The sequence below is a fragment of the Lycium barbarum genome, chromosome 2, assembly GCF_019175385.1.
Source record: "Lycium barbarum isolate Lr01 chromosome 2, ASM1917538v2, whole genome shotgun sequence".
Taxonomy (NCBI): Eukaryota; Viridiplantae; Streptophyta; class Magnoliopsida; order Solanales; family Solanaceae; genus Lycium; species Lycium barbarum.
In genome coordinates this window covers 120,613,303-120,628,822 of record NC_083338.1, presented here as the reverse complement: position 1 = coordinate 120,628,822, position 15,520 = coordinate 120,613,303, and the positions used below count along the sequence as shown (strand labels likewise).

Below are 15,520 nucleotides of genomic sequence, written 5' to 3'. Positions count from 1 at the left end.
CTCACTCACTTTTTTGCCGCCGACAATTATATGTATCTTCTTCGTTGAATTCTCCATCCAAGCGATAACAAACTCAAAATTTACTGTTAGTTTCAAGTTTTATCTGATTTGTTTTTCTATTTTTGCTGACCATTTAGAAACATGATATTAAATTTTTTTAAACGACCTATTTTTGAACACTTATATGGTACGGGAAGAGAAATTGGTAGTCTTTTCCCCCTTATTAACTTTGTGGGATTTTCCTAGCAAGAAAATTAATTTATGTCTTTCGTAAAATTGAAGAACAACAATTGACAATGGTCCCCACAGTACCGTTCTTATTGACTATGTGCTTTTGTTAGAGTTCATATAAGCACCATAAAATCATCAGATCTATGGTCATTTGATACAGATCTAGCCGGTTTTTTTTTCCAGCGGTCTCTATTTTTCTCCAATAATCCTTGCATGTGTGTAAATAGTGTATAATATGTGCATCATTAGTGTGTATACAACATACATCGATTATTGTAACAACTCGTTTGGTCGTTATTGCATTTTGACCCATTTGCCCCCGTTGACCCTCCTCCGAGCCCTGTTAGTATGATTTTGACCTGCGCGGATGGCCGACATGATTCTTGAGATAATCGGGCAAGTTTTATAGTGACTTATGAGAATTAGAACCTTAAAATGAAAAACCTTTGACCGATAGTTGACTTTTGAGTAAACGAACCTTTTTCAGAAATTCGTCGATTCCGTGAGATTTGGAGAGTCGGTTATGAGTTAATGGGGTATTTAGTTTGGTTTCTAAGGCACTCGAAAGCGTTTTGGGCTATTGGTTGAAAAGTTGGTTTTGGTTATTGGGGGTTGACACGGTCAAATAGACCTCAGATGGAAATTTCGAGACTACAAGTGAATTCATAGCATGTTTTTATGTATGTGTGCATATCCTTTTTGTATCTAGGAGTTCTCAGGTGGATGTTGGGATTTGGGGTGAACTTGGTGAAAATAAGAATTTCACTAGTTTCTGGTGTCTCGCCTCAGTAAGACAGGGTGCGGCCCAACAGAACCATCTCAGCAAGGCTTGGTCCGTAGACGCGGAATTTCTGTCATTTTACTAGAATCCGCCCCCGCGGATGGGCCTCTATCGAGGCGAGTCCACTGTAGCGGCAACTCTTCCTTTAGAGCAGAAGACGCTGAATACGATTCGTTAAATGCCTAATTCGAACCATTCGTTTCCCATTCCTAAAATTTATTTCTCCAAGTGACTCAATGGCGATTTGAAGTGTCTTCTAAGTGGATTTATATTGAGGTAAGTCTCTCCCACCTTCCTAAGCTTGAAATCTATAGCGAAATCTAGAAATGTGGCGGGAGAAGATGAATTTCAACCCTAAATTTTATTATTTGAATATTAGGCTATGAATGTAAGATTAATTGATGGATTTGGCTAATCTAAGCATGCAATTTCATTAGTTAGTAGTAATAAGCTTGAATCTCCATTTTGGGTTAATAATTTGACTATGGAAAAACTAGGGTTTATGCCTAATTTGGGTGTTTCGCTTTGAATGATGAAATTGGTCAATAATTGAGCTAATATAGCAATTGGAGAGTAGAATTATAGAATGTTAGGTTACCAATACCACTCTTGAAATACCTATTTTACCCTTGTGGGTCCGATTTCCCTCTTTTTTTAGTTGAATTTCAATTCGAACATTGTATAGCAATCTGGGTATAGTTATTCCCTGTTTCTAACTTAGATTTTGATAATGACTAGACTATGAGTATTTGGAGGCTCGTCTAAAGGGCAAAGCTCACATTTGACGGTTCCTAGCACTAGCTTGGCATCGAGGTAGGTTACAGCTTACCTTTCGGTTAGACTTCAGTTAGCGGAGCATATGTAGAAGTTAGTTATTGATGGAGAAAGTATGTTACGCCTTCAGGTATTAAGTTGGGATGGATATTCTTAGGTTGGTATTGCTGATGACTTTGTGGGCTTGTCGCCTCGTTTATTGTGATTTTTCTTGTTGCCATGTGTGTAGTGTTGGGCTTGTTGCTTATTTGCTATGTTACGGTTGCGATACATTCATCTTTCACTTATCTTGTCATTTATCATTGATAAAGGAATAATTGGATTCGGTATTATTATTGTGATGTCTGATCATGTAGAGGCACAAATTAGGTTGGATTGTGATTTGTACTTGAGATTGATATCATGCATATCATTGATAGGCACTCTACATGATTCATTGTTATGAACCATGATTTGATATTAATAATGAAAAGAGATAAAGTGAAACATCCGAGGCTTCTTATTGTGTTATTTTCTACATAAATATTTCATATGGCATCCTTGCATATGTTATTTGATGTTATCTATGTGGTCCTAAGGGAAATTATTCTAGACGTGGCATTGCACAGATTTGGGAATAAGTTTATATTGGTAACTGATTTGCGGATGTTGTTATGCTTATTCACCCTTATTATCATTGTTGAATTTGACATTCATGCATAGATTTCATCCTGCATTTCTTATAGTGATGTGGTGTGGTTCCAATAGAGAAATTGATGGAAAAATATTATGGGAATGTATGATAAGGAAGTGAAGGATGAAAGTCACCTATGGGCTGTTTGTGGGGTGACTATGGACAGATTTGATATAGTAGCCATCTGTGGGCTGTGTGCTGAATGGCTAGTGATTTAGAAGCCACATCTAGACTGTGTGAGGAGTGGCTGATGTTGTGAGGGTCATCTCTGGGCTGTGTGTGGAGTGACTAGTACAAGAACTTTGCGGGTCCCCCATGGGTCATGACTATCGAGACATGGATGTTTTTCATCTGTAGCCCATGTGTACGATATGAGATAGTTGGCTAGTGCATTGCATCACACTTTCATTCATATTATCTCCACTTATATCACTGATTCTGGTTAATGCCTTTATTTCATTGCATAATTCATTTCCGTTTTGATTCCTTGATTAAGATTCTTTGGAGATGATATATGCTTGTTAATTACTTACCTAAACACTTGATGGATTCGAGGATTAGAGGTTTCCACCTAGGCCATGACTGTAGACTAATGAGATCTATTGTGGTTCATATTGCTGCGAGTCATATGTGAATGTGCTTAATGACTATATTTGACTGCTTATATGTCCATTTGTTGATTTCTTTCTTCATATATGTGAACTAATTGTTGTCGGCCTATGATACCTACCAATACTTGTTGTGTGTACTGATGATACCTTGTTTTGTACTGATGATACCTTGCTGCATTCTTTTTTTTAGTATACAGTTTGTTACAGATTCCACATCAGGCCCTCGTGAGTGAGTTTCCCGAGGCAGGCAGTTGGAGTTTCCAGGGTGAGCCATGTTTCGATCTACTACCCGAAAAAATCTTCTATCATGATACTTGTCCCTTGTATTCGAGACAGTGTTGTTCAGACTTGATCTATTTTACATTCAGACTTATACTCATACTTAGTAGCTCTTGTACTGTGACTTGACTAGATTCCGTGGGTAGTTGTTGTATTTCCACACTTATATACTTTATGTGGTAGGGGGACTACTTAGAAACTTCTGTTTCTTTTGGTATGCTTAATTTGAATGATATAATAAGGGAAAGGTTTTCCTACCATGTGGCAATTGGGTAGGTGCCTGCGCGATCCATGATTTGGGTCATCACAAGTTGTTATTAGAGCCCTAAGTTACCCGGTCTTACAATTACAAGAGCATGTCTAGTATAGTCTTACAGATCGGTACAATTAATTCCGTACCTATCTGCGAATGGTTATGGGATATCTAGGAAACTTTCAATTCTTCTGTTCCTTTCGTGTTTCTTCATTCAAATTAGTATCTAGTCAATTCAAATAGCTATCTGAATTTCTTTGACTTGTTCTTTCACGGATGGTGGGAACTCATCCTTAAATTCTTATGCGAACGGTTTGTGATGACGTGTTGTAGTATGGTACAAGATGTGTCATCCTGATTCGGACGCATGAACAAGTTCAGTTTCTTGCTACGGCTTGAGGATTTAGTTGTGTGGATCTTGGTTAAGACTCATCTATTACGGGGGTTTTCTTGAGAAATGGGAGAGATGGTACATAGGGTCACATTATCTCCATATTTTCAGCGTTGGGTTGCCTGGAAGTCGCAGAAATGCATTTATGGCTTAACGAGAACGAATTGTTCGAGGTATGATTGGTTTGGGAAAAGTTTTATTATGATGGTTTGCGTGGCAGGGGTGTACCAATAGCAGGTCAACGATTCAGCAGTTGCAGTGCATTATATGTCGATATGCGGGAACAAGTGTAAGTTTAGTGAAGATCATCGGATTTGGAAAGAGATTGTGACCGCATGTAATAAAGAAGAGAAGTTGAGAATAAGGACATGAAGGAAGACTTTTATGGGAAACGTGTAGCGAAGCAAGATTTCTTAGGGTATATTGATAAGAGTACTTTTTGTGTTATGGGATAGAGGTGTAAGGAAGAGGATTTGGATAGATCAATCTCCGCTATTAGGAAGGATATAATTGGTATCTAAAGTGCTAGTTGGGATAATGTTATAATTTGTACGAGAGTAGATTTTATATTCAGTTATAAAAAATGAAGTTGGGCTTCGACGTGGCAATATGGTAGTGGTGAAGTAAGAACTGGTGGTTTATGGGTTCCTTCAGGAAAATGGTTATCGATTCTAGATCGAAAGGCAAGGTTACTTGTGATGAGTGGAGACTTAAGGTATTGGGTAGCTGTGTTCTAGGTCCTTTAGTAAAGGGTGTGTTCGTCGGGTCGTCGTGTTTAGAGGAGTGGCAAGGAGGCCGTTAAATCAAGAGCTAGTCGACCTGAGACTTATGTTGCGGTCATATGCGGTGGAATAGACATAAAGGTTTAGTGATGAGTCGGTATATTTGGTTATGTCGTGGGCTAATAGGGGCCAATGGTTGACTAATGGAAAAAACTCAAGTGCTGAGCCAATATAAGTTTGGTACTCAGAGGGTTATTGGGTGTTGTATCTAAATTGGGATTAGGGTTGAGGCCTTGTATCTGTTGTGTAAGATTTGGTTAGATCCTACTACTACTGGAGCTATTACTCAGTTGAGTTGGTCGAATGAAGGGAACTATCGCGCGAATGGTTAGGGGTGTTCTGGTTCGACAAGTAAGGCAATAGGTGATTCGTCGCGGGCAAGTAGTGTTTAAAGACATATAAACTGGTAGATCAATGATCGGGTTTCAATTAATTCAATTTGTGGAGAACATTTCAGAAATTGAGTTAAGGGAATTTGAGCAAAAGCACCTTGGTAGAGAGATATATGAGGACATTAGTAGGACTGTGTATATGATATGCTGGATTTAGAAGTAATCACTTTTAGAGTTAAGTGAGGTAAAGGAACTCTAGGGTGTAGAGTGTGTGGCATACTACTATCTCCAGGATTGACTCGGCTAGTTTACAAGACTTATAATTATGCAGCATACTATTTAGTGGGTTATAGTAATGGTCAGACAGTGGCGGTGAATGTGAATTGGTGGAAATTGAGAAATTGAAGAGTTAAGAAAAGGTACAGTTGATCGAGAATCAGTAGGATTAAGGTACATCTTCGGGATTACTTGGGTCAATATATATTGTGGTGTTGTCTTGAATCTTTCAGATGAGGTGTGATTGTTGAGTACACTTAAAGAAGGAACTCTACAGAAATGGATTAAGTGATATGACGAAGTTCCGTGAGGTTTCGTGATCAGTGACTAGTGAGAAGCAAATTTCAGGTAAGCGACATGTTAAGGCTTATGGATGTGGCTTGTGTGATACCCAGTTGGGTAATTTCATAGCACTCTTCAATGGATGAGCTAGTATGGACTAACATAAAGGAATTCTGGGAATCTCTATAATTTGAAGGCTAGAGTTATATTTTCCAGATGAGACCATATTCTTGGTAGTGTATTATGTTGTAAGTATTATTAACTGGATAGCTTTGGTGAGCACTTTTGGGACGTTAAGGACTTGGAAGTTGTTATGTGAGAGTTAGAGCGGAGGTTGCAAGATTTAATACTTTTATAATTATTATGGGCATATCAAGGTGTCACATATGAGGATTCGATGGTTAAAGGTGTATTAAATGAGGCTATAGGTTTGCGTTCAAACGTTCGGAAATCGTGAGAAAGTTAAGGGGAAGCACAAGGAGATCTGATGTACTTAGAGTTCATGGGGTCTATTAGATTGTATCGGGTGAAGGTTGAGAAACATGAAGATTGAGATCTTAAGGTATAGTTTTTCGTTACTAAGTTGACAACTTGGATAGAACTCAACTTTTAGAGACAGACATGATGGATTACGCATAAGGAAAAGATTAGAATTGGTCGCCACATATGTGTGATAGGGCTGTGATTGGTTTAGGAAAGTTTAGAGTCAGTTCGGGTGACTATTAGGGATATTCAAGGGTTGTGCATCCATTCAAGGTCAGAATTGTTCGATTAGAGCCTGGTGGACTATGTGTATATTTCCCGGAGGAATTATGGGTTTCGTAGTAAATCACCTTCAAGGATCAGATGGCTTCTAGTTCAAAATTGAGGTATGACAGGTTTACCGAGCTTTATCGGTGTCACGACCCATCTAGGGGGCCGCGACGAGTGCCCGGTGCTAGCCCACTAGAGCACCCCCTTGGCTTACTCTTATGCTTACATCTAGGTGAGCCATATAATTAAACATATAATTCTATTCATTCATCATACTAGTCCCATTGGACAACAATGCCCTTACATTATCATTGGCATCTATGCCACACCAATGTACATGAGACGACAAGGCTATCAAAATGATGTACAAAATATAGGCCGACAAGGCCAGACATATCTAACCATATACACGGGTTTACAAGCCTCTAAGGAGAGCATAAAATATCACATAAGCGGGACAGGACCCCGCTATGCCCATAATTATGTACACAAAAGAGTAAGTACCCAAAGGCTATGGCTCCGAATGAAATGGAGCTCTGCTATGTAGTCTCTGTGAATGTAGCTACGGATCAAGCCTGTCTCCTTGTGCACCTGCGGGCATGACGCAGCGTCCACAAATAAAAGGACGTCAGTACAGAGAATGTATTGAGTATATAAAGCATGATCAACATCAATATAGAAGCATAATGTGCAACATAAGAAACAGCATAAGATAGAAGATAGTAATGTCATCATCATGGGCACTTACTTGCCTTACATAGGATCTTTCCATGTCGCTTGCGTGATTGGGTACATACATACGTATCCGAATCCATATTCATATCCGTACTCATTTACGTATACTTATACACATTTATATCGTGTACGTATCCTATTCCGTAATCATATCATATTCGTATTCATACTCATATCTATATCATATATCTACCATAGCATATACATATTCATCTCATACATTTCTCATTTACATAGCATACCCGACCACGAAGGCTCGGTGTTGCACGTACCCGACCATAGCTAGGCTCGGTGATCATACATACCTGGCCAACCAAGGCTCAGTGTTACACGTACCTGGCCCTACCAAGGCTCGGTGTTATCCATATCCAACTGCAGTGGTGCGCGCGCATCGTCATATACGTATATATATATATATATATATATATTCATTTGTATATTCTACCCGGCCATATAGGCTCGGGGTCTCATAATAGCCATACATAGGCACACATACATATTAGCTCATAAGCATCTTTACTATTATCGTCATTATCATTATCGTCATCGTTATCGTCACCGCTATTACCATTGTAGTCATCATCAATATCATTATCACTATTATCGTCATTCATCACATTTATCTTTATAGGCTTACTCGTCATACCAGGAACTTAGTACAATCGTGACATATCGAGAATCATAAGCCTAGTAGCTTTGAAGATAGAGGCATTTGGAGAATATCATAAGCTCGTAGAAGATTTAGATGATTGGCCAAAGAACTGTTACACCTCGGAAATTTCTTCGTACTTGTATGATGAGTGGAATGATGAAAAGTTGAGTGAATGATGTTTTATTAAGTCGGGAATGGCTAATTAAGAATTTTTGGAAAATAAGAAAGTCGCGGAAAATTTTCTGTCCAGTGGTCGTATATGGCACTATACGGCCCGTAAAGTGATTTACGGACCGTATAGTGCAATCGTCCTTCAGCTGGCCAAAAATCTCAAGTTCTGCCCAGTGATGATATGGTTAAGTACGACCCAGTTTACGGCCCGTAAACTGGTTTACGGTCCGTAAACCAGGTCGTAAACTACCATGTCCATCAACCAAAACTTTCTGTCTTTGAAATGGTTAAATACGACCACAGTGGACGGATCGTAAATCAAAATACGGTTCGTATATGGTGGTTTACGACCACTGTTCATCCCGACAAATTTTCATTAAAGACCAGATTTTGAATTATTAAAAGGGAACTTAAGCCCATTTCACGTCATTTTTCATCCAACACTTCAAGAAAACTCTAGAGTGTTCTTCAACTCTAAGAATAGCAAGAAAATCCAAGGAAACCTAAGATTATCAACACTAAATTCATGAGAATAAGTGTAAGAACACATCAAAGGATCTTCTAAGTCAAGAAATTCCCAAGAAGGTGGAACTAGGGTTTTGGTTAATTGAAGTATTTCAACTTAAGGATTGCTCAACCATCATCCAAGGTAAGTTTCATGATTGTTCCATGTTGTTTGAAGTATTGGAAAGCTTAGACACTTGAAATGTAGAAGAACATAGAAATGGGTCATTATTGAGTGAATAGTGACATAAGTGAATGATAGTGGAATTGAACTATGAATATTGAAGTGTTGTGAGTACTAATACGTTATAAATGATGTTTATATCATGAAACAAGCATTTAAACGCATGAAAACGCAAGGACGAGCTAGAAGTAGAAATAAGGGAAAATTGGAGGAAAATGGTGGATTTTGCCAAATGTACGTAAATGACGATTGTCGATTATGATATTGCGAATAATATTATGAATATTGGGAGCTGATATAGAACGCGAGAAAAGTAGTATGAGCGAAGGAAGAGTTGTCCGACTTCTCCTAGAATTAGCGACGCGTTCTTATAGTTAGCTCACTAATGTTGATACAAATTCTCTTATGAAGGTAACGACGTGATGTCGACGGAGAACAAGTGAGAAATATCTTAGCTAAGCGACCAAGGTATGTGAGGCTAGTCCTTCTTTCTAATGGCATGAATCTTTTAACTTGAATCCCTATTCCTTTCACGAGTTCTTGCATTCTAAGAAGTTAAAAGCTTATGCCTATGAATGTCTATATGAGATAAGTTATGCGATATGATGACACTAGAATGATGATGATGTTATTCCTTGCCTACTCTCACCTTATGTACTAGTCCTTTCAAGGTGAGGCAGAACGTCCATGACGGTTCCATAATGTAATCGGGGGATCACGACCTTACGTCACCCCGATAGAGTAAAGTTGATCATGAGTCTTATATACGCATTATGATAAGATAAGTATTTTATGATAAGCATATTACTATGAGTATTTACATTAAGCATGTCATGATTGCATTCACACCAGGCCTAGTTGGCCGGGCAGACACCGCTTCGGCGGGCGGCGATACGGATACACCACGACCTACGGGCGTGGGCAGACACCACTAGTGGGCGGCATGAGATGGTACCCCAGACGTGGGAGGCCTGGAGGCGGGCTAATATTATTGATTATCACACTGTTCCGGCATGGACGGGCAGCTTGCATATGATGCATACATGTCATGATGATGAGTATGAGTAAGATAGCATGCATTACTTCATTTATGATTATCAGTCAGATCCAGATGTCTCATGTTGATGTTATCCTCATAATATTGATGTTTCCTTTCATTATGTATGCCTCTCATACTCGGTACAATATTCGTACTGACGTCCTTTCTTCGGACGCTGTGTTCATGCCCACGGGTAGACAGGGAGGAGAGCTTGGCCCAGGTCCTCAGTAGCTGTCAGCTGATAGATAGCACTCCATTGTTCGGAGGTGCTTATGACTATTATTTTGATGTACATTCATACATGCATATTTTGGGCATGACGGAGTCTTGTTCCGTCCATGTATTCATTATGTTAGTAGAGGCTTGTAGATACGCAGTGTGAGTTAGATGGTCTCACAAGATGTTTTCATATGTATGTATGTTATTTTGATGGCCAAGAGGCAAATGTATATAAAGTATTTATATTTTGATTAAATATGATTTTCCTACAATTGGTTTGTAAAATTGATAAAAGAGTATTAAATGAGCGAGACAAGAAGTAGAGTAAGCGGTGCTCGGTAATTGCTCCGGGTACCCGTCGCGGCCCCTAGCTGGGTCGTGACAAGAACCATGCCTTATGAAAGAAGGTTTAAAGAACCATGCCTTATGAAAGAAGGGTTAGACTTACATACCTTTCCGTTCAACTATATACCACTTGCATGATCTCCTCCAACGCTCGTGTTTCTACCTTCATTAAGGTCATACTATTATTAGAATCGATAGCTAGCATATATGACTAAAACTAGAAAAAAATCGGACAACATTTTCTTTATTTATACGACATTCCTCCATAGCGTATATCCACTCCCAAATGTCAATAATACATTCACAATACCATAACAATGATCATTATTAATCCACATTATCCACATTTCTTAATTTACCTTCAATCACCCATATCCATAGCTATAACACACGACTATGTCCACTCACGTACATGGCTCATCTAATGTTCTCAACATCATTTATAACATATTTACATCACAATACATCAAGAATCATAACTCAATTCAAACTATTTTTCAAAATGGCACTATTCCACATTCATGACCCATTTTTCTATACCCTTCTATAATCCAAGTATTTCAACTCTCAAATACCTTAAACAACATAGAAATATCATAAATCTTACCTTATATGTTGTAGGAACAATCCTTGGTTGATAATACTCCACTTGAGCAAAACCCTAGTTCATCTCCATTGGGATTTCTTGACTTGAATGATCTTCAATGGGTTTTCTTATACTTGATTCACTTGGTTTATGTTGTTGATCACTAACAATCCTTGAATTCTTGTGGAATCAATGTAGAGAGATGTTTTAGAGAGAAGGGGTGTCATGTAGAAGTGAAATGAAATAAGACTTGGTCCCTTAATTTATTGAGCAAAATCTGTCCCGACCGCATATATAGACCAACATACGGTCTGTATAATTTATACGGGCCGTATGTCTGGCCATATATTTGGTCCAGAAACTTTTGCCTTTCTGGGATGATTATACGGTCCCAAACATACGGACCGTATAATTTATACGGCCAGTATGTTTGGCCATATAACCCCCAGTGGTTCCGAAGTTCGTTTCGTCGACTCGTTTGATCTCCAATCCTTATGGAACCTTCTTAACACTTGTTCAACACTTCATTACCAATCTAAAAGACGTTATCACTCTTCTCCAAGTCATCATTAGGTTCTCGTTAACTCGTTACTCGTATTTCCTTTCCGTTACTCATTGTATGCCTTGCTTTCTCTTGGCCAACTTTATCGTCCACTATCGGACGCCTTTGAAATATCACTTAGGGTCATCAAATGTCATTTCTTACTCATGGAAATATCATATACTCGTACTCCTCACTAGTTCATTCACTTGTGCAACAACGGAAGATTTTCCGAGGTGTAACAATCGGGGTTTGCGAGTAGATTTGATTATATTTTACCGGGTTATTATTTGGACAGTTATAATGATTAGGTCGGTACTTGGTAATGACTGAGGCGGTACTTGGTTGTGGGATGTCTTTAGGGTGATCAGATTGTTTTCTACGGGTTTGGACTCGGGAAGGTAATCAGTGGGTATGCTTCCAGTATGGTGATTCAATGATTTAAGAAGGCTTGGGCGATAGGTTTTGGCTAAAGTAGTTTCAACACCGGCTTACAGAATTAACAGACTTGGAACTAGCGAGATCGGTTTTGAGCAAGATCGGTTTTGATGGAACTGCGTTGAAATCTCATAAAGAGCAAGGATTCTTTTCAGTCAAGAGTAAGTCATGGTACCGAGCTTGTCGTGTGTGTTTATGTGTTTCTAAGAAATCATGATGCGAAGAACGGCTTTAGAAGGTGCGAGAGAATGGTTAGCGGAATCAAAATATTTTACCGGTTCAGAATGGGATATTGTTGTGTCTATATCTAAAGGATTGTGTTGTTTGGGGAAATGTTTGGGGGACCTATCAATCACGTTCGAAGGTGTGGTTTTATCGAATCAGAGAATTCCAGCGAAAATAGTTCTTATATTTGGCGATCAGTTGTAAAAGAAATTTTGAGTATGGAAGATATGAAAAATACAATCTTTGAGCTAAATGAAAGGAATTTTGACTAATAAAATGAACGGGCAGTGATATTGGCATACTGCTGGCCGTAGAGGCTTCCATGTGGTTATAATAAGATTCCTTGGTTACTGTCAGCTTTCATACTCTCTTTCTTCATCCGAGGACGACGATTGTTTAATTGGTATATAATGTAATGAACCATTTGGTCGTTATTGCATTTTGACCCATTTAACCCTGTTGACCCTCCCCCGAGCGCTGTTAGTATGATTTTGACCTGCATTGGGCAACATGGTTCCTGAGGAAATTAGGCGACTAGAACCTTAAAGTGAAAAACCTTTGATCGATAGTTGACTTTCAAGTAAACGTACCTTTTTCCGAAATTCGTTAATTCCGTGTGGTTCAGAGAGTCGGTTATGACTTGGTAGGGTATTCAGTTCGATTTCTGAGGCACTCGAGAGCGTTTTGGGCTATTGGTTAGAAAGTTAGCTTTGGCCATTGGGGTTGACCCAGTCAAGTAGACCTCAGATGGAAATTTTGAGACCACAAGTGAGTCTGTAGTGTGTTTTTATACATGTGTGCGTATTTGTTTTGTATCTCAGAGGTCTCAGGTGGATGTCGGGATTTGGGGTACTTGGTGAAAAGCCAGAATTTCACTAGTTTCTGGTGTCTCGCCCCAGCGAGACTGGGTGCGCCCCAACAGACCCACCTTAATGAGGTTTGGTTCGCGGGCGAGGAGTTCTGTCATTTTACTAGAATCCACCCCGACGAATGGGCCTCTGTCGAGGCGAGTACGCGGCAGCGGCAGCTCTTCCACTGGAGACGCTGAATCAAATTCATTAAATGCCTAATTCGAACCATTCATTTCCCATTCCCAAAATTTATTTCTCTAAGTGACTCAAAGGCGATTTGAAGTGTCTTCTAAGTGGATTCATCTTGGGGTAAGTCTCTCCCACCTTGTACTTAATTACTTGCATTCCTAAGCTTGAAATCTATAGTGAAATCTAGAAAATTAGTTGGAGAAGATGAGTTTCAACCCTAAAACTATTATTTGAATATTAGGCTATGAATGTGAGATTAATTATTGGATTTGGCTAATCTAAGCATGGAATTTCATTAATTACTAGTCATAAGCTTGAATTTCCATTTTGGGTTAATGATTTGACTATGGAAAAACTATAGTTTATGCTTAATTTGGGGGTTTCGCTTTGAATGATGAAATTGATCAATAATTGAGCTAATTTAGTAATTGGAGAGTTGAATTGAACTTCTAGAACGTTGGGTTACCAATCCCACTCTTGAAATACCTGTTTTACCCTTGTGGGTCCGATTTCCCTCTTTTCATAGTTGAATTTCGATTCGAACGAATGTATAGCAATAGAGGTACTGTTATTACCCATTTCTAACTTAGATTTCGATAATGAATAGACTATGAGTATTCAGAGGCTCTTTGGAAGGGTAACGCTCACATTTAACGGTTCGTGGCAACAGCTCGGCATCGAGGTAGGTTACGGTTTACCTTTCGGTAAGAATTCAATTAACGAAGCATTTGCAGAAGTTAATTATTGACGGAGAAAGCATGTTAAGGCTTCGGGTATGAAGTTGGGATGGATATTCTTAGGTTGGTATTGCTAATGACTTTGTAGGCTTGTCTCTTCGCTTATTGTGATTTGGCTTGTTGCCATGTGTGTGGTGTTAGGCTTGTTGCTTAGTTGTTATATTGAGATTGTGATACGTTCGTCTCTCACTTATCATGTCATTTATCATTGATAAAGGGAGAATTGGATTCAATATTGTTATTGTGATGTGTGCTCATGTAGAGGCACGAATTAGGTTAGATTATGATTTATACTTGAGATTGATATCATGGATATCATTCATACACATTCTACATAATTTATTGTTATGAACCGTGATTTGATATTAATAATAACAAAAGACAAAGTGAAACATCCGAGGCTTCTCATTGTGGTGCTTGCTACATGCATATGACATCCTTTGCATATATTATTTGATGTTTTCTATGTGATCTGAAGGGAAATTGTTCCGGACGTGTCATTGCACACATTTGGGAATAAGTTTGTATTGGTAATTGATTTAAGAATGTTGTTATGTTTATTTACCCTTATGATCATTATTGAATTCGACATTCATGCATACATTTCATCTTCCTTTATCATGGTGATGTGGCGTGGTTTCAATGGATAACTTGATGGAAAATATTATGAAAACATATGATAAGGAACTGAAGGATGACAGTCACCTCTGGGCTGTGTGCGGAGTGACTATGGACAAATTTGATATAGCAGCCATCTCTGGGATGTGTGCGGAAGACTAGTATGTAGAAGCCACCTCTGGGCTGTGTGCGGAGTGGCTAGTGTTGTAAGAGTCATCTCTCGGCTGTGTGCGGAGTGACTAGTACATAGACTTCGCGGGTCCCCCATGGGTCATGACTATCGAGATGTGGAGATTTTCCTTTCGTAGCATGTGTATACAGTATGAGACAGTTAGTCAGTGCATTGCATTGCATCACACTTGCATTCATATTAGCTCCACTCATATTATTGATTCTGTTTAATGCATTTATTGCATTGCTTGGTTCGTTTTCGCATTGATTCCTTGATTGATGATTCCTTGGAGATGTTGTGTTTTATTAATTACTTACCTAGACAGATGATGGATTCGAGGACTGGGGGTTTCCACCTAGGCTATGACTGTAGACTACTGAGATCTATTGTGATTCATATTGTTGCGAGTCTTATGTGAATGTGCTTAGTGACTATATTTGACTGCTTACATGTCTATTTGTTGATTTCTTTCTTCATATATGTGAACTAATTATTGTCGGCCTATGATACCTACCAGTACATGTTGTTTATACTGATGCTACCTTGCTAGTACATGTTGTTTCCTAAGTACATACTTTGTTACAGATTCCACATCAGGCCCTCTTGAGTGAGTTTCCCGAGGCAGTCAGTTAGAATTTCCAAGGTGAGCCATGTTCTGATCTGCTACTCGGAAAACTCTTCTATCATGATACTTGTCCCTTGTATTCGAGACAGTATTGTTCAGACTAGACGTATTTTACTATTCAGAATTATGCTCATACTTAGTAGCTTTTGTACTGTGACTTGACCAGATTCCTTGGGTAGCTGTTATATTTCCGCACTTATAGACTTTATTTGGTATAGGGACTGCTTAGAAACTTCTGTTTCTTTTGGTCTGCTTAATTTGAAAGATTGAA

The 15,520-nt window shown here is 38.8% G+C and overlaps 1 long non-coding RNA gene across 1 annotated transcript; it reads left to right on the top strand.

The window, feature by feature from the left end:
- Positions 1-13,014: 13,014 nt before the first annotated feature.
- On the top strand, positions 13,015-15,520 carry LOC132621689 (uncharacterized). Its single transcript, XR_009575635.1, has 3 exons — positions 13,015-13,217; positions 13,705-13,779; positions 15,210-15,520. It is a non-coding gene; the product is annotated as an uncharacterized LOC132621689 (long non-coding RNA).